Raw genomic sequence first — 17,323 nt, forward strand, 5'->3', positions numbered from 1 at the left:
TGGGAAAATGCCTAGTTTAACATGGTTGCCTCACTTTGCATGTTTAGTAACTCTAAAATTGTGTTTAGGGCAGAACAGTACCAAATCCATAAAATGCACATGAGGACTTTTCCGGACTTCTTGTTTGATGTTTCCGGCCCCATTTAAACTTGCCTAAAATGTTTAGTTTGCTTATGCTTCACCCTTGCCATGCTAAACAACATTTAATATTGTTGGGTACATAAACGAGATCGAACTAAATAACTTGAATGTGGTGTTCCGTCAATATGCAACTCGTTGCATATTGAGCTCCACTTAATTGTAGGTTTGTTTGTGCACTTTGCCATGCCTCATTAAACCGGACATGCATCATACTTGGTTGTGCATCATGCCATGGTCATGTGTTGGTTGTTTACTATGTTGTGTGCTTCTTTCCGGTGTTTCTTCTTCGGGTTGGTTCCGATAACGTCGCGTTTGTGAGGACCCGTTCGACTACGTCCATTTGTCTTCTTCATGGACTCGTTCTTCTTCCTTGCGGGATTTCAGGCAAGATGACCATACCCTCGAAATCACTTCTATCTTTGCTTGCTAGTTGCTCGCTCTTTTGCTATGCCTATACTACGATACCTACCACTTGCTTCATCATGCCTCCCATATTGCTAAGCCAAGCCTCTAACCCACCTTGTCCTAGCAAATCGTTGTTTGGCTATGTTACCGCTTTGCTCAGCCCCTCTTATAGCGTTGTTAGTTGTAGGTGAAGATTGGAGCTTGTTCCATGTTTGGAACATGGTTATTTTTGTTGGGATATCACAATATCTCTTATTTAATTAATGCATCTATATACTTGGTAAAGGGTGGAAGGCTCAGCCTTATGCCTGGTGTTTTGTTCCACTCTTGCCGCCTTAGTTTCCGTCATATCGGTGTTATGTTCCCGGATTTTGCGTTCCTTACACGGTTGGGTTATTATGGGAACCCCTTGACAGTTCGCCTTGAATAAAACTCCTTCAGCAATGCCCAACATTGGTTTTACCATTCGCCACCTAGCCTATTTTTCCCTTGGGTTCCGCGGACTCAAGGGTCATCTTTATTTAAACCCCCGGGCCAGTGCTCCTCTGAGTGTTGGTCCACCTTGTCAGCAGCCGGTGGCCACCAGGGGCAACTCTGGGCTGGCCTACCGGAAGTTTGGACAATCTGAGTGTGCCCTGAGAACGAGATATGTGCAGCTCCTATCGGGATTTGTCGGCACATTCGGGCGGTGTTGATGGACTTGTTTTACCATTGTCGAGGATGTCTTGTAACCGGGATGCCGAGTCTGATCGGATTCTCTTGGGATAAGGAATATCCTTCGTTGACCGTGAGAGCTTGTGATGGGCTAAGTTGGGACTCCCCTGCAGGGATTTGATCTTTTGAAACCCGTGCCCACGGTTATGGGCAGATGGGAATTTGTTAATGTCCGGTTGTAGAAAACCTGAAGTTGATCTTAATTAAAATACATCAACCGCGTGTGTAACCGTGACGGTCTCTTACCGACGGAGTCCGGGAAGTGAACACAGTGTTGGAGTAATGCTTGACGTAGGTTGTTCTAGGATCACTTCTTTATTATAGTTTTTCGACCATGCTTTACCTTTTCTTCTCGCTCTCATTTGCGTATGTTAGCCACCAAATATGCTAGTCGCTTGCTGCAGCTCCACCTCATACCTTTTACCCTTCCTATAAGCTTAAATAGTCTTGATCGTGAGGGTGTGAGATTGCCGAGTCCCCGTGACTCACAGATACTTCCAAAACCAGTTTGTAGGTGCCGTTGAACCGTGCAGATGACGCCACCAAGCTCAAGGAGGAGCTCTATGAAGATTGTGTTCTTTAGGTTGTTCCGTTTTCTAGTTGATCAGTAGTGGAGCCCAGTTGGGACGATCGGGGATCTGTGTAGCATTTGGGGTAGTCTTCTTTTATTTTGGTTCCGTAGTCGGACCTTGAGTGTATCTGGATGATGTAATGATTTTATTCATGTAATTGTGTGAAGTGGCAATTGTAAGCCAACTATGTATCTCTTTCCCTTATGTATTACATGGGTTGTTGTGAAGATTACCTCACTTGCGACATTGCTTTCAATGCGGTTATGCCTCTAAGTTGTGCTTCGACACGTGGGAGATATAGCCGCATCGAGGGCGTTACATTGACATAGTGCCAAGTGCCAGTTGTTGTTTTTTGCATGTTTTTTACATTGCAGAAAATCAATACCAAACGGAGTCCAAATGCCACGAAACTTTACAGAGATTTTTTATGGACCAGAAGACACCTAATGGGCCAAGGTTGCGCCTGGGGGGGGGGGTGCTCCGAGAGAGCACAACTCACCAGGGCGCGCCAGGAGGCCCAGGCACGCCCTGGTGGGTTGTGCCCACCTCGGGTGCCCCCCGAACTGCCTCTTTGCTCTATAAATACCCCAATATTCCAGAAACCCTAGGGGATTCGATGAAAATCAATTCCAGCCGCCGCAAAGTCCAGGACCACTAGATCCAATCTAGACACCATCACGGATGGGGTTGACCACCTCCACTGATGCCTCTCCGATGATGCGTGAGTAGTTCTTTGTAGACCTTCGGGTCCGTAGTTAGTAGCTAGATGGCTTCCTATCTCTCGTTTGATTCTCAATACAATGGTCTCTTAGAGATCCATATGATGTAACTCTTTTTGCGGTGTGTTTATTGGGATCGGATGAACTTTGAGTTTATGATCAGATCTATCTTTTTATATCCATGAAAGTATTTGAGTTTCTTTGATCTCTTTTATGCATGATTGCTTATAGCCTCGTATTTCTTCTCCGATATTTGGCTTTTGTTTAGCCAACTTGATCTATTTATCTTGCAATGGGAAGAGGTGCTTTGTAGTGGGTTTGATCTTACGGTGCTTGATCCCAGTGACAGAAGGGGAACCAACATGTATGTATCATTGCTACTAAGGATAAAATGATGGGGTCTATCTCTACATAGATAGATCTTGTCTACATCATGTTATCGTTCTTATTGCATTACTCCGTTTCTCCATGAACTTAATACACTAGATGCATGCTGGATAGTGGTCGATGTGTGGAGTAATAGTAGTAGATGCAGGCAGGAGTCGGTCTACTAATCTTGGACGTGATGCCTATATAATGATCATTGCCTGGATACCGTCATGATTATTTGAAGTTCTATGAATTTAACAACAGTAATTTGTTCACCCACCGTTTGCTATTTTTCTCGAGAGAAGCCACTAGTGAAACCTACGGCCCCCGGTTCTCTTTCTCATATTATTTGCCTTTGCGATCTATTTTCCTTTGCTTTTATTTTCAGATCTACTAAACCAAAAATACAAAAATACCTTGCTGCAATTTATTTTATTTGGTGTTTGATCTATCAATATTTACAACTCTCTCACGTCCATTTGCCCATCTTGGGGCGCCGCTACCCGAAAGGGATTGACAACCCCTTTTACACGTCAGGTTACGAGTAGTTGTTATTTGTGTGCATGTGCTGTTTACGTTGTGTTGCTTGGTTCTCCTATTGGTTCGATAACCTTGGTTTCACATCATAGGGAAATACCTACCGCCGCTGTGATGTATCACCCCTTCCTCTTTGGGGAAATATCGACGTAGCTTCAAGCAACATCAAAAGGAATTTCTGGCGCCGTTGCCGGGGAGGATCTTCAACATATACCAGGTTCCTAATCACAAATCTCATCTCCTCGCAATTTACAATATTTCCCATTTTCCTCTCGTTTTCCTCTCCCCCACTTCACAAAAATTTGCCGTTTTATCCGTCCCTCTTTTTCGTTCGTCGTTTTCTTGCCGGATCTGTTTTTGAGTGCAATCTTGTTGCGTAGTCATCATGACTCAAGAGAACACCAAATCGTGTGATTTCTCAAATACCAACAACAATGATTTTATTGGCACTCCGCTTGCTCCTCCCGTCACTAGTGCAGAGTCTTGTGATATTAATACTACTTTGCTGAATCTTGTTATGAAAGATCAATTTTCCGGTACTCCTAGTGAGGATGCGGTGTCCCATCTTAATACCTTCATGGAATTATGCGATATGAAAAATAAAAAAGATGTGGACAATGATGTTGTGAAGATGAAATTATTTCCATTTTCTTTGCGTGATTCTGCAAAAAATTGGTTCTTTTCTTTGCCTCGCAATAGTATCGATTCTTGGAATAAGTGCAAAGATGCTTTTATCACTAAGTATTTTCTGCCCGCAGAAATTATTTCCCTTAGAACCCAGTTTCAAGCAACTTGAACACGAGCATGTTGCAAAATCTTGGGAAAGGATGAAAATGATGTTAAGGAATTGCCCAACTCATGGGTTAAATCTTTGGATGATCATACAAATTTTTTTATGCGGGATTGAATTTTGTTTCTCGTAATATTTTAGATTCCACCGCGGGTGGTACTTTTATGGAAATTAGTTTGGTTGAAGCCACCAAATTGCGTGATAATATCATGGCAAATTATTCACAATGGCATATCGAAAGAGCTCCTACTAGTAAAAAGGTTAATTCGGTTGAAGAAATTTCTTCTTTGAGTGAATAAGTTGATGCTCTTATGAAATTGGTTGCTAGTGGAAGTGCTCCTATTGATTTTAATGATATTACTGTGTCTACTTTGATTGAGCAAAATAGTGATGCCGTAGATGTGAATTTTATCTCTCGAAATAATTTCAATAATAATGCTTATAGAGGTAATTTTAATCCTAGGACTTTTCCTAGTAATTCCTCTAATAATTATGGTAATTCCTATAGTTATCCTTCTTATAATAATAATAGGAACACCACTAATCTTTAGAATAATATTAAAGAATTTATAAACACGCAAAAAGTTTTCAACACTACCATAGAAGAAAAGTTGAATACGATTGATGATTTGTCAAGAAGTGTTGATAGAATTTCTCATGATGTGGAAATTCTCAAGATGAAATTTTTTGTGCCTAAGGTAGAAGAATCAATTAAAGCTCTGTTTGTTTCCATGGATGAAAGTAAGAAAAGAACCGCTATGCTTAGAGCTAAAAGAGAATTTTTAGAAAAATCGTTTTCTAGTGATTACTTCCGCAAAAGTGATGAAGATCTTAAAATGATTTGTGTTTCTTCTATTGATTCCTTGTTTAGTAAAGTTAAGATTGATGAAAAATGGACTGGAGAAGAGTCAACTTTAGTTAGAAGGCGTCCCGATAATTCAGAGGGTGAAAATCTTGTTGAGAAAATTGATAAAAGTGAGTTTGAAGAGGTCAAAACTTTAGCTAGTGATGTACCCACTCTTTTGGATTACGAAGACTTTAATTATGATAGTTTCTATTTGATTGATTGTATTTATTTGTTGCAATCCATGATAAATTCACCCCATGCTTATGAACAAAATAAAGCTTTTACTAAACATATTGTTGATGCGATGATGAAAGCTCTTGAAGAAAAATTGGAATTAGAATTTCAATTCCTAGAAAATTGCATGATGAATAGGAACCTACTATCAAAGTCAAGATTAAAAATTATGAGTGCTTTGCTTTGTGTGACTTGGGTGCTAGTGTTTCTACTATGCCAAAATCTTTATGTGATGTGCTTGGTCTTACCGATATTGAATCATGTTCTTTAAATTTGCACTTGGTGGATTCTACTATTAAAAAGACTATGGAAAGAATTAATGATGTTCTTATTCTTGCAAATAGGAATTATGTGCCCATAGATTTTATTGTTCTTGATATTGATTGCAATCCGTCTTGTCCAATTATTCTTGTTAGACCGTTTTTACGCACTATCGGTGTCGTGATTGATATGAAAGAAGGCAATATTAAGTTCCAATTACCTTTGAGGAAGGGTATGGAACACTTCCCTGGAACAAGAATTAGGCCACCATATGAATCAATCATGAGGGCATCTTATGGATCTCGAACCGGGGATGACAAAATGCAGATCCTTGCTTTATGCCTAGCTAAGGGCGTAAAATTATAGCGCTTGTTGGGAGGCAACCCAATGAATAAAATTTATTTTTGCTTTTTGCTTCATGTTTTTGAGTGTTAGAACAATTATGCTACTTTTATGATTTTTTATGTTTTAATTAGTGTTTGTGCCAAGTAAAGCCTTTAGGATCTTCTTGGGTGATAGTTGTTTGATCCTCCTGAAAAAATAGAAACTTTTGCGATCGCAAAAATAATTATCATTTTTAACCAGAGAGAGATAAAATACCCATTCCTTTTGAAGTAGATCAATATACAAATTGCTCAGGTCATCCTAATTTTTCAGAATTTTTAGAGTTACAAAAGTATTAGAAATAGTCAGATTGCTACAGATTGTTCTGTTTCGACAGATTATGTTTCTTTGCGTTGTGTGCTTGTTTTGATGGCTCTATGGTTTTATTTGATGAGTTTTTGTCATAGAGAAGTTGGAATACAGTAGATATAACGCAAAAACAAAATATGAATTTGTCACAACCCTAGAATACTTGTCTGTAAATAATTATAGTAGTTGCATTTGAGAGTATCATGCATCATGTCTAAATTCTCAAAGTTGAATTGAGGTTAGTTGAAACCCTCAAAAATCACTTCAGAAATAATCAACATTAAAATCTTTTCAAAGAAGTCCTATAAAATGTTCCTCTTAGTCTCTGAAAATATTGGCAAGAGTTAAAACTCAAAACAATATTTTTGGAATATCATAGATATTTATTTTGGGCCTTTGAATTAAATCAATAACATATTTGAGTTTGATTTATTTTTGTTATATAAGAAATAAAGTTCAAACATTTTTGTAAGTTTGCATGTGACCTTGGACTAGCTCCCTGAGCTCACATAAAAATTTACAGAAAGTTTTAAAATGGTTTGGTTTGTAAAACAAAGAAAGAAAAATAGAAAACCGAAACAAATAGAAGAGAGAGAAAGACCCGGGTGCTTACCTGGCGGCCCAGGAGAGGCCCAACCCACTGGCCTCTGCCAGTAATCACCCACCTCCTGCTAGGAGTACAGGGTGCGTACCCAACAAGCGCCGGCACACGCGGACCACCTCTTGCCTGCTTGCTCGCTGCTAGAGACGGCCTCGAGCGCCACGCACCCCCCGGACCCTCTCATTCTCTCCCGTGCTCATTCTCTCCTATGCCGCCCTTTCTCTCCCGCGACCGAACACCACCATCGCCGCCGCTCGCCTTTGCCGCGGCCATAGCTACCGCCTCACCTGACCGAGTTGTCCCCGAGCTCCGCTACGACGTCGTCGTCCTCCCCACCGAGTCACGCGGCGCCACAAGCTCTGCTGCATCTCCAACGCCGCCGTTTTCCTCCTCGGTCGTCCGAGATCGCCGCCACCCGTATGACACCGTCCGGCCTTCTCCGAGCCCGCGTCGACGCCCTCTACAACCACTGTGAGCTTCCGCGTCGAAACCCCCTCTCCCCCGAGCTCGTTACGCCCTGTAATCGTCGCCCCTTGCCGACCAAATAGCGCCGCCGCCTGAGCTCCTCACCGCCGTGGCCACGTCCACTAGAGGTCGAAACCGAGCACGTGCTACCTCTTGATCTTGCGTTGGATTTCCTCGAAGAGGAAAGGATGATGCAGCAGAGTAGCGTAAGTATTTCCCTTAGTTTTTGAGAACCAAGGTATCAATCCAGTAGGAGGCCACGCTCAAGTCCCTCGTACCTACACAAAACGATAGCTACTCGCAACCAACGCGATTAGGGGTTGTCAATCCCTTCACGGTCACTTACGAGAGTGAGATCTGATAGATATAATATTTTTGGTATTTTTGGCATAGAGATGCAAAGTGAAAAGTAAAAGGCAAAGTAAAAAGCAAAGCAAGATTAAAGTGATGGAGATTGATATGATGAGAATAGAGCCCGGGGCCATAAGTTTCACTAGTGGCTTCTCTCAAGAGCATAAGTATTCTACGGTGGGTGAACAAATTACTGTTGAGCAATTGATAGAATTGAGCATAGTTATGAGAATATCTAGGCATGATCATGTATATAGGCATCACGTCCGTGACAAGTAGACCAAAACGATTCTGCATCTACTACTATTACTCCACTCATCGACCGCTATCCAGCATGCATCTAGAGTATTAAGTTAAAAACAGAGTAACACTTTAAGCAAGATGACATGATGTAGAGAGATAAATTCATGCAATATGAAATAAACCCCATCTTGTTATCCTCGATGGCAACGATGCAATACGTGCCTTGCTGCCCCTTCTGTCACTGGGAAAGGACACCGCAAGATCGAACCCAAAGCTAAGCACTTCTCCCATGGCAAGAAAAACCAATCTAGTAGGCCAAACCAAACTGATAATTCGAAGAGACTTGCAAAGATAACTAATCATACATAAAATAATTCAAAGAAGATTCAAATATTATTCATAGATAGACTTGATCATAAACCCACAATTCATCGGTCTCAACAAACACACCACAAAAAGAAGATTACATCGAATAGATCTCCATGAGAGAGGGGGAGAACTTTGTATTGAGATCCAAAAAGAGAGAAGAAGCCATCTAGCTACTAACTATGGACCCGAAGGTCTGAGGTAAACTACTCACACTTCATCGGAGGGGCTATGATGATGTAGAAGCCCTCCATGATGACGGCCCTCTTCGCCGGAGCTCCGGAACAGGCCCCAAGATGGGATCTCGTGGATACAGAAAGTTGCGGCGGTGGAATTAGGTTTTTGGCTCCTGTTCTGATCATTTGGGGTACGTAGGTATATATAGGAGGAAGGAGTATGTCGGTGGAGCACCGAGGGGCCCACGAGGCAGGGGGCGCGCCCTAGGGGGGTGGGCACGCCCCCACCCTCGTGACCGCCTCTTTGACTCCTTGGAGTAGTGTCCAAGTCTCCTGGATCACGTTCGGTGAGAAAATCACGTTCCCGAAGGTTTTATTCCATTTGGACTCCGTTTGATATTCTATTTCTCCGAAATACTGAAATAGGCAAAAAACAGCAATTCTGGGCTGGGCCTCCGGTTAATAGGTTAGTCCCAAAAATAATATAAAAGTGGAAAATAAAGCCCAATATAGTCCAAAACAGTAGATAATATAGCATGGAGCAATCAAAAATTATAGATACGTTGGAGACGTATCAGGCATCCCCAAGCTTAATTCCTGCTCATCCTCGAGTAGGTAAATGATAAAAAGAGAATTTTTGATGCGGAGTGCTACTTGGCATAATTTCAATGCAAATCTTCTTAATTTTGGTATGAATGTTCAGATTAGGAAGATTCAAGACAAAAGTTCATATTGACATAGAGAATAGTAATACTTCAAGCAAACCAACAAAGCAATTATGTTTTCTTAAAGTAACATGGCCAAAGAAAGTTCATCCCTACAAAATCATATAGTTTAGTCATGCTCCATTTTCGTCACACAAGAATGCTCTCATCATGCACAACCCCGATGACAAGCCAAGAAATTGTTTCATACCTTAATAATTTCAATCTCATAAACTTCCACGCAATACATGAGTGTGAGCCATGGATATAGCATTATGGGTGGAATAGAATATAGTGATGGGGGTTATGTGGAGAAGACAAAAAGGATAAAGTCTCACATCAACGAGGCTAATCAATGGGCTATGGAGATGCCCATCGATTGATGTTAATGCAAGGAGTAGGGATTGCCATGCAACGGATGCACTAGAGCTATAAATGTACGAAAGCTCAACAAAAGAAACTAAGTGGGTGTGCATCCAACTTTCTTGATCACGAAGACCTAGGGCACTTGAGGAGGCCCATTGTTGGAATATACAAGCCAAGTTCTATAATGAAAATTCCCACTAGTATATGTGGGTGTACCGGGATATGCAATGAATCAAGAGTGACAAGTATGAAAAAATTATGAACGGTGGCTTTGCCACAAATACTATGTCAACTACACACTACTGGAATCAGCTACTTTGCCATCTGCCAGCTCTTTGCCGTCTGCTAGCAGACGGCAAAGAAGCTCTTTGCCATCAGCTACCCGAAAGCAGACGGCAAAGAACTGGCTGATGGCAAAGAAAGCCTTTGCCATCAGCCAGTTCTTTGCCGTCCGCTAGCTGACGGCAAAGATTCTTTGCCGTCGGCTAGCAGACGGCAAAGAGGGAGGGGCCCCACTGACGAGCTGCTTAAAAAAAACTTAACGGGCCCCCCTCTTTGCCGTCTGCTAGCAGACGACAAAGAGCAAATAAGCGGACGGCAAAGGGGGGCGGACGGCAAAGATTTAACATATCTAACGGCGCGCCCCCCACCCCGCGCCCTCTCTCTCTGTTTCTCTCCCCTGCTCCCACACGCGCGCCGCCGCCACCACCACTCGCCGCCGCCGCGCCCCGCCCCCCCCGCGCCCCACCGCCCCGGGCCCGGCGCCGCCGCCCCGCCCCCCCTCCTCCACCGGCCCCCCGCCTCGTCGCCACTGCCGCCGCCCCGCCCCCCCTCCTCCATCGGCCCCCCGTCTCAGCGCCGCCGCGCCCCGGCCCCCCGCCCCCCGCGCCCCACCGCCCTAGGCCCGGCGCCGCCGCCCCAGGCCGCCCCGCCCCCCTCCTCCACCGGCCACCTCCTCCACCGGCCCAGGTGAGCTCTACCTCTCCTCTGTTTTTCCTTTTTTTTTCTGTTTTTTTAGTTTTAGGTTTATGTTTAGTTTAGATTTAGTTTCAGTTTTAGTTTTAGTTTTAGGTTTAGTTTTAGGTTTAGGTTTAGTCTTAGTTTAGTTTTAGGTTTAGATTTAGTTTTTTCCTTTTTTTTTTCTATTTTTTTAGTTTTAGGTTCATGTTTAGATTAGATTTAGGTTTAGTTTTAGGTTTAGTTCAGTTTTAGGAAAGAAAAAGAAGAAGAAGAAAAAAACAGGAGAGGAGGAGAAGAAGAAGAGGAAAAAGGAAAGGAAGAAGAAGAAGAGGAGGAGGAGAAGAAAAAAGAAGAAGAGGAAGAAGAAGAAGAAGAAAAAAACAGGAGAGGAGGAGAAGAAGAAGAGGAGGAGGAGAAGAAAAAAGAAGAAGAGGAAGAAGAAGAAGAAAAAAATAGGAGAGGAGGAGAAGAAGAAGAGGAAAAAGGAAAGGAGGAAGAAGAAGAAGAAGAAGAAGGAAAAAAAAGGAAGAAAAGGAAGAAAAGGAAGAAGAGGAAGAAGAAGAAAAGGAAAAAAGACCCCGACCCGGCACCCCGACACGACAGCCCGACCCCGAGACCCCGAGCCCGACCCCGACCCCGACACCCCGACCCCGACACCCCGACCCCGACCCCGACACCCGACCCCCCGAGCCTGACCCGACACCCCGACCCCGAGCCTGACCCGACACCCTGACCCCGACACCACACCCCGACCCCGAAACAACACCCCAACACCGACACGGCACTACCCCGACATCGACAAGACACCCCGACCCCCCGACCCCGAAACAGCACCCCGACCCCGACACGGCACCCCGACACGGACAGGACACCCCGACCACCGACACCTCCCGAAAAGGTGTTCTTTGGCCTTCCAGAGGCCGACGGGGTCATATATTTGTGAATTATTAGTTAGGTCATATATTTTTCGATTTTGTTATGAAAAACATCATATATAATTCTGTTGATCGTGTAGTTTTAAATGTGCAGTTGTTTCATCGCTGCGAGGTTTGGTGTTCGACGACCTCGCCGTGCGTTTGACGAGCTCTGCCCCTTCGTTCGTGGGTGAGCACAAATGACAAGTCCTCCTCCCCCATTAATTATTTGATCTATTTCGATGAAACTTGATAGCTAGCTATATGTGTCTTGAATCATCAGTATGCGTAACCAATATGTGTCTCCCGTTCGAAAGCATCATAGTTATAAATATGCATGCATTTGCATATTTATAACCTTGATTCTTTCGAATTGTCCAACGCTATCCATGGACAGCCCGAGTATGTGTAGATTGGGTTCGTTTTCCCATATGCTTTGCTCCGGATCCAACGCATATATTTTGTCAGTGCCTCCCCTGTTGTTCTCCGGGTACACATCCTCTCTGTTTATTGCAGAGACGTGTATCAGGAGAACAGCGGGGAGGTGCTGCCGAAATTTTGCGTCGGATCCGGAGCATAGCATGGGAAAATGAACCCAATCTACACATACACGGGTGGGATTAGGACCTATCATTACCTATTAGAGTGTAGGTTGCATGGACGTAATAAAATTGACAAAGTAGATCAACTAATGAATATATACATGGTGAATTACATATATAATTGTTGTGTGTCCAGTAGCTCTGAAAGTCAAGATGAGTGACCGTGCTTGGATGTATACCGGTCACACTGGTCAGAACAAATGGAGCGCTGAATGGTTCACAAAAACTAAGGGGTTTGTGCAAGCCGCATTTGCAAATGGCCAAAAGAAAACCTGGTGCCCCTGTTTCTGGTGCGGCAATTGGGAAAAGAAGACAGAGGCTGAAATGGGCAAACACCTGCAGAAGAGTGGTTTTACGCCCGATTATACAGTGTGGACATTTCATGGTGAGTTTGCCCAACGTGACCGAGCTGAGGTGGATCGTCGTCGCACCGACGAGCATGGTACCGGGATGGAAAACATGGTGCAAGGCTATGATGATGCTCGGGATTCGGACGAGGAGATGGAGGAATCTACAAAGGCCTTCAATGAAATGTTGGAGTCTTCGAAACGTCCGCTCCACGAGCACACTGAGCTTTGTCAGTTGGATGCCATCTCACAAGTAATGGCTCTGAAGGCTCAGTTCAACTTGGGCAGAGAATGCTATGACGCAATTATGACAGTATTTGGACGCTTTCTACCCAAATGCCATGTAATGCCTGCAAACCTGTACCAGCCGGACAAAATCCTCCGTGCACTGAAGATGCCCTATGAGAAGATACATGCCTGTGAGAAAGGATGTGCCTTATTTAGGCTTGACTATGCGGACTTGAACTATTGTCCCATTTGCAAGTCTTCCAGGTATATTGTGGTAGACAACGGTATGGGTGAGAAGACACAGACCAAAATCCCCGTTAGTGTTCTTCGGTATATGCCAATCGTACCAAGACTTCAACGTCTTTTCATGGTCGAAGAGACGGCCAGACAGATGACATGGCACAAAACAGGCAAAAGAACCGAACTAGATGCAGATGGGAATCTGATGATGGTACACACATCGGATGGTGTTGCGTGGAAAAAGTTTGATGAATTACATGCTGACAAAGCGGCAGATCCGAGGCATCCTCGAGTCGGCATCAGCACGGATGGGTTCAGTGTGTTTGGTATGACGGCAGCCCAATACAGTTGTTGGCCCGTATTTGTCTTTCCACTCAATCTCCCCCCGGCCAGATTATGCAAAGAAAGAACATTTTCCTGACATTGATAATTCCAGGACCCAACTATCCGGGCAAAAATATGAATGTGTACATGCAGCCGCTTAAGGACGAATTGCAAGAAGCCTGGGATAATGGGTTCAAGACATACGACGCCTTTAGCAAACGGAACTTCATAATGCGTGTCTGGTACATGTACTCGACGCATGACTTGCCGGCGTATGCGCTATTCGTTGGCTGGTGTGTGCATGGAAGGTTCCCGTGCCCCACATGCAAGGGAGCTCTTGAGTTTCGTTGGCTTCAGGCCGGTCGCAAGTTTTCTTGCTTCGACATGCATAGACAGTTCCTGGATCCTCGCCATAAGTTCAGGAAAGACAAGAAGAACTTCATCAGGGGCAGAGTTGTCAAAAACTCTGCACCACCTGCATTGACAGGCCAACAGACCCTGGATCAGTTAAACGCTCTCGAGCCAGATCCACAACGTCCAGGGTACTTCAAGGGGTATAATACTAAGCACGCGTGGACTCACAAAACATGCTTATGGGATCTGCCTTACTTCAAAGACCTCCTTTGCCCACACAACATCGACGTGATGCACACTGAGAAGAATATCGCCGAGGCACTTTTTGGTACATTGTTCGGCATAGATGGGAAGTCAAAGGATAATACTAAGGCTAGAGTCGATCTGGAGGCGCTATGTGATAGGCCGTTACAAAACATGAAAGAACCGAAAGGAAAGCAGAACTGGACGAAGCCAAAGGCATGGTTCAATCTTGGAAGGCCAGCTATGAGGGAAATTCTCTTGTGGGTGCAACAGCAGTTGATGTTCCCCGATGGGTATGCAGCGAATCTAAAGAGGGGAGCGAATCTTGATAAACTGAAGATATTTGGTCTCAAGAGTCATGATTGGCACATATGGATTGAGCGGGTAATGCCGGTGATGTTGCGTGGCTTCATCCCTGAGGATGAATGGCTAGTACTGGCAGAACTCAGCTATTTCTTCCGTGTTCTTTGTGCGAAAGAACTATCGCCTGGCGTGCTAGAAGAAATGGAAGAGTTGGCGCCGGAGTTGATCTGCAAGTTAGAGAAGATCTTTCCACCGGGCTTCTTTAATCCAATGCAGCATTTGATTTTGCATCTCCCGACCGAGGCAAGATTGGGGGGGCCCGTGCAAAATCGTTGGTGCTACCCAACTGAGAGGATGCAGAAGACGCTTCGAGAAAAATGTAAAAATAAACGTAGAATTGAAGCATCGATGGCTGAGGCATTCATCACAGAGGAGGCGGCAAACTTCGTAACAGCGCACTACGAAGCCAAAAATCATCATTTGCATAATCCGAAGCCTCGGTACAATGCTGACGAGCCTAAAAAGGGTGGATCCAACCTTAGCCTATTCAAAGGGAATCTCACACCAGCTAGTGTTTCACATCCAGTATCTTTGGATAACGAAGAATGGCGGACCATTTCGTTGTATATCTTCAACAACCTGATAGAAGTGCGGCCGTACATCGAGTAAGTTCTCGGTACATTGTTTCGCAACTTCTATTTCCTTTGAACTACTCTTATTCCTGGATATGTCATACAGTCGATACGTCGCCATATTCTCATATGGAGCGGAGATCCAAAAGGATTCCGTCAAAGAGTATGAGCTTCTCGCAAAGCAAGGAGGTGGCTATCCCGGTTTCATCTCTTGGTTCAAACAAACGGTAATTTCTATTAGACAATTTCATTTCATTCGCTATTGTGCATAATGCAACAATCCTTTCATATTAAACTTGTAGGCTAATTCAGAGTCTATGGACGCCGAATTGAGACAAGTCGCTAATGGTTTTGACTATAAGGTCCGTTCATTTGACAAGTACGACATCAACGGGTATCACTTTCGTACCTATGGCAAAGAGCTATCTATGGCCGACCGAAAGTCTACAAATTGTTGTGTATCTGCTATCGGCGAAGGAGGTACCGAGTATTATGGGAGAGTTGAAGCAATTTATGAACTTCTGTTCTATGGTGAAAACCCACCGAATGTCGTAGTCTTCAAATGTTATTGGTTTCAGCCGAAGGAGACTAGAAGGACTCATGAACATATAGGGCTTGTTGAAATCAACCAAAGCACTCATTTAGATGTTCCTGATGTCTATATTATGGCTCAACAGGCGACCCAAGTATTCTATCTACCGTGGGCCTGCCAAACTAATCCAAATCTGAAAGGTTGGGATGTCGTTTATGAAGTGCCGCCACGTGCTAGACTTTCTCCCCCAAAGGAAGAGGATTATGAACCTCACATTAACCCAGACACATATGAAGGAGAATTCTTCCAAGAGACACGTCTTTCCAAAAAGCGTTTCAAGAACCGCTATACTTCACCCCAAAACATTGAAGTAGACAGCGACAATGAATCCGACATCACCCCAGAGGAGGAACAAGAAGAGCCGGAACAAGAAGAGGTTACTGCTGCGGATGACCTGTCAATGCTTGACCGATTACGTCAAGGTGGCCTTGCACATGTTGATGCCAATGAACCCTATGAGCCCATCATTGATTATAGTGATGATGATGATTATGCATTTATTGATGATACTGATCGAGATTATTAGTAGTGTCAGGTATTCAATTTTTTTATGTTGTACTTGATGATGATACACTTAAGTGATATACATATTATTATTCATGTCGGTACTTTTTTTATGTTGTACTAATTTTGTTTATTCTTTGTCATGGCAGGTGTTGAAAGATGGTGGGCGCTGGTCGGGAGCGCGCCGAGGCCCCTTCTTCATCGGCGCGTGGTGCGAGGTCTTCCATTCCACATGCACCTCTCCGCCGAGCGTTGCTGGACAGTATGGCGACACCGCCGGGCCCTTCTTCGTCGACCGTGGTGCCCAGCAGGGGACGAGGTAAGAAGAAGAGAGGAGCTGGAGCACGTGGTCGCGGGAGAGGACGTACGGTGACTGCTAGGGCGCCTTCCTCGCCGCCACCCCCAGCTGTTTCACCCGAGCACGTGACTGCTAGGGTGGACTCGTCTGAGGAGGAGGCTGCACGGACTCCGGTCCATGAGCCTCCGGTCCACGAGTCTTCGGCCCACGAGCCTCGGGGCGACGGGCCTTCGGCCCACGAGACTTGGTCCCACGAGACCCCGGAGGAGCACACGTCTGGATGGGGTACCTGGCCGGGTCAGCCTGAGCATGGCGGGGAGCCGAGTGGCCATGCTGATGATGGCGGGGAGCCGACTGATGAGGAGGGGGAGGAGGGGGGCAACGTCTACCAGCGTGGTGCTACACGGCTCCCGTCCGTGCCGGTGACCCGCGAGCAGAGGTGGTTGATTTTCCCTGATGGGGAGAGGTACGTAAGTGCATTTAATATTTTTGTACCTTCTGCATTCACGTTTCTTCAAATAACTAATGCGTTGGCCTTGTCATGCTGCAGGGGTTGGGACCACCATCATAGTGTCCGCCGGCCCAACTCCGTCCTTGGAGTTCTTTGCCGGCAAAACTTCTCGTGGTTTGTCACGTTGCCTGGTGAGGGTCAGCTTCCAGAGCTTGGATTGAGCTGGGAGCACTACGTGGCTGCCCCGGCCCCGCCGGATGAGATTATCGACGGTGTCATGTGCGACACGAGGGCAGACATGGTGATCAGAAAGTTCTGGGTAATTTCTCCTTTACACATTTAAAAATCTTCAACTAGCTAGTTATTAATTGTACTAATCAATATTGTCTCATTTGATTGCAGACATTCTACAGGTGTGAGGAGGGATACGAGGAGGACGCGGCACATGTTATCGAGAGCGTCTGCAAACGCCTACTCCAGAACTTACGGCACGAGGCTCGGGTGCAGGCTGTTCGAGACTACTATGCCTTGCGTGGTATCAAGAAGACCAAGCCGGCGTGCCGCGATAAGTTCCTAAGTAAGGAGCAGTACATGAAGGTAATTCTTAAGGCCTTCTCTACTTAAGTTCCTTCATTTAGTAATTCTTAGCCGTAGCGCTCAAGTTTCTATTTGCTAACTTAGGCGCCTCCGAGATGGTGTGCGGATCGGATGGATTGTTGGGAGGTGTTGGTCGATGAGTGGTGCTCAAAACAATGGCTAGCCCTCCACAACGAGGCC

The sequence above is a fragment of the Triticum urartu genome, chromosome 3A (genome assembly GCF_056163025.1).
Source record: "Triticum urartu cultivar PI428250 chromosome 3A, HENAU_Tu73, whole genome shotgun sequence".
Taxonomy (NCBI): Eukaryota; Viridiplantae; Streptophyta; class Magnoliopsida; order Poales; family Poaceae; genus Triticum; species Triticum urartu.